Source organism: Geospiza fortis, unplaced genomic scaffold (genome assembly GCF_000277835.1).
Source record: "Geospiza fortis unplaced genomic scaffold, GeoFor_1.0 scaffold208, whole genome shotgun sequence".
In the NCBI taxonomy this organism is placed as follows: Eukaryota; Metazoa; Chordata; class Aves; order Passeriformes; family Thraupidae; genus Geospiza; species Geospiza fortis.
This window is the reverse complement of record NW_005054468.1, coordinates 588,437-591,642: the sequence shown is the minus strand read 5'-3', so window position 1 is coordinate 591,642 and position 3,206 is coordinate 588,437.

Sequence of the window (3,206 nt, the reverse complement as noted above, 5' to 3'; positions counted from 1 at the left end):
TATTTATAAGAAAGATATAAGGTAGATATAATATAATTTTTAATATATAATATAATTTAAATACATTATAAAGATATTTATCTAAAATTAACAATTAAATTCTAATATAAATATTTTGATTCACTAACCAGTTAAATCTCTATATATATATCAAGACTGTCAACTGACAGTCACAAAATAATGTACAACAAGGTACAATTAAATACTTAACAAATTATAATATAATATAATATAATATAATATAATATAATATAATATAGTTAATATAACATAATAATTAACCTTTTAATAAAATAAAACCCTCCTCATCATTCCTCTCCTTCATCAAAAACAAAAATATCTACAATATTTTACAAATAAAATATCTACAAAACCCAAAACTATCTACAATACCGGAGGGACACATTTATCTCCACTGCGATATCTCCCTACATCCAGCCACGCCTCTCTTCCTGCTCCGCCAGCCCTTCTCAGCCCATTTCTCTCCACTGGGCACTCAAGCTTGAAAACAGGGCTGGGAAGGGCCTTGGAGACCAAAGATGTGTCCTGGAACAAAGTGCTGGAACCAAATGCTGTACAGATGAGGAAATGTGTGTCTGGAGGGCCATCTAACTTTTTCCTGTCTCAAAAAAGAAAATGTTTGTACAAAAAAAGGCTCGGATTTTGAAACGTGAATGATGTTGATCATGTTCTTTGGTTTATTAAGAAATGCTCTTGCAAGTGAGGACAAAAATCAAATTAATCCCATTCCCTGCCACTAGTGATGCTTTTCCCTGAGGTTTTGGGAGTATAAATCATTTCCTATTCTCTCCTCTTCTCTGGAACACAAGAGAAGAAGATGCAATGGCTTTCAATTGATCTTCCTGAGAAGCATGGGTGTATTGGGTCACCTCAGCCATGCAATGGAACACAATTAAACTTATTCTAACATATTAAAAAACACACCTCAAAGGCCACCAATTAATCCAGGCACTTCTTATTTCAGGTTTCTTTTCATTAATCAGTGTGTTATTTTTAATAGCCACTAAGTAGAGTTGTCAAGAAAACAAACTTTTAAATTCAAGAGAGGTTCGATATTTTGAATTTTCATTTTGTTCTATTCAGAAGAGGAAGTAAAATACTCTCATGACTATTTCACTGTATTTTAATTTAATTACTCATTTTCTGATTAAAAATTACCAAAGACATAACAGTAGCATTTTGGTAAAACTGTAAAACTCCAGTTGTAAATTTATAACATTCTGTATAACTGTACACAGAAAATTGGTATCTCAAAAGTAATTTTAAGAATTATTTTGTGCTTCCATGCATTTTTTTAGCAGTACGTGCTAAAGTAATTCCAATTGAGCCAATTTTAAAAATAATTAATTGGCAATATATAAATGGTATCCCAATAACTTATTGATAGCTGGAGAGGTTTAAAAAAATACTCTTCTCTAACAGAGGTTTGAATGAAAGAATAGTTGTACTGAAATATATTAATATTTTATAATTTTTTTGTGAATACAGTGAAAGTAATTTGAAGACTTTTAAAACAGGAATTTCATATTTCACAACACTTTTATCACCAAACTTTAGAAGTTATTGGCATCCTAGATTGAACAGATCCATTCTGTAGGAATTTGGGAAAATTATAACCACAGTCATTGAGATTTGCAGAAAAATTTAAGTATTTAAGTGGAAGTTGTAACCCATTTATCTTGGCAAATTTTGTAGAATTCGTGTTTGCATTCCAGTCATATAAACAGTGTTCAACATAAAAGTGAAGCAAGCATCTTTAAAAATGTTGGGTATGAATGGCAGACACAAAAGACTAATACTGAACAAAAGTTTTTCAGGCAAGTGTTATCAAAACAGCACCAATATATTACCAGTGCATTCAAAACATTGAGAAGAGGGTGAACAAACCAAATTTTGAAGACCATGGTAGATCTGTAACAAAGATGGAGCGACACAAAGGCTTTCAATGCCAGCGTTGCCTGCAGAAAATATGCAGTTTGCAGGGGAAAAATGTGCCCATGCTCAGTTTAAGGCACAAGTGGGTTTGGCTGAGCAAAGAAGGAAAGGAAATAAACCAGGAATTATTCTAACTCTGGCATCCACAGGCACCTCCTGTGGCAAAGAGGGGCACAAACCACCCTGCTGGCAGGTGCAGCTGCGCTGATTCCTGCACAAATGCCTCACACCCAGCTCCTGCCCTTCAGCAACTGGTGGGGCTGGGCACAGGAGGCGTGCTGGAAATTGGATTGCCAAATAATAGGAAACAATTTGTGGGAAAATGAATGCCAGTCAGGTTTGATCAGCCTGGAAGCCATGTTTCCTAAATGGCCAAGCGTGCTGAGCTGCAGCCTGGTCCTGTTTCCACTCAGAGTTTTTTCAGCCCTGTCACTTTCTCACCCCTGTTTCGCTGGGGAGGTGAAACAACAGCAAATATTGCTTGAGGAGGACATTTCTGCCTCACTGTGTGTGCATTCCTCATTGCTGAAGGCAAAGGGAGGTTTTCCTTGAAGATTAAAGACTTCCTGTAGCGTGATCGGTATCTAAAAAAGATTTCATATGCATGATGAGCTTGCACCTTTCTGATTCACTCCTGCAGCTAGGGAGCTGCACTGCTCACTGCCATACAAACAAGGTGTGCCACCACTCATTAACGTGCTCCACTCAAATTAATGCAAACCTCCCCACCAACCACAACAGGGCTTGAGGGCATCTCATCTTCCTTGCTCCGTGTGGTGCTTCCCTCTGGATGTATTCCCAGCATCCTCATCCTTCTGCCGCCTCTTCCTCAGCTCAGGCACTGGCTTTTTTCTCTTTGGAAGCACTGGAGCAGAGTGGAGAAGGAGGAGCACCTGTGCATCCTTGGTTTTCAGTGTGGCCTTCACTTTACAGGCAGGGGAAGATGCTTCCCCTTGCTCCTCCTCCAAAACCCTGCTTCTGGTCTCACCTACCAAGGCCATGCTGTAGCACAAAAGGCAGCCTGTTGCACTCATTTGCTAGGCTTTTTTTGGTTTTTTTCCATCTTCAGATGGTCCTTTTCAAGAGATTAGCCTCTTCCTGCCACACATCTAAACAAATAGAGAAAAAAAAAGTTTTTCCATCCAGGTGTACTTGCACTTTGCTCTTTTATGGAAGAATCAGTCAGTCCTTCAGCTCAGAAAGGATTTTAAGGAGGGGAACAATATCCCATGGGGTCTCAATCAGCTTTG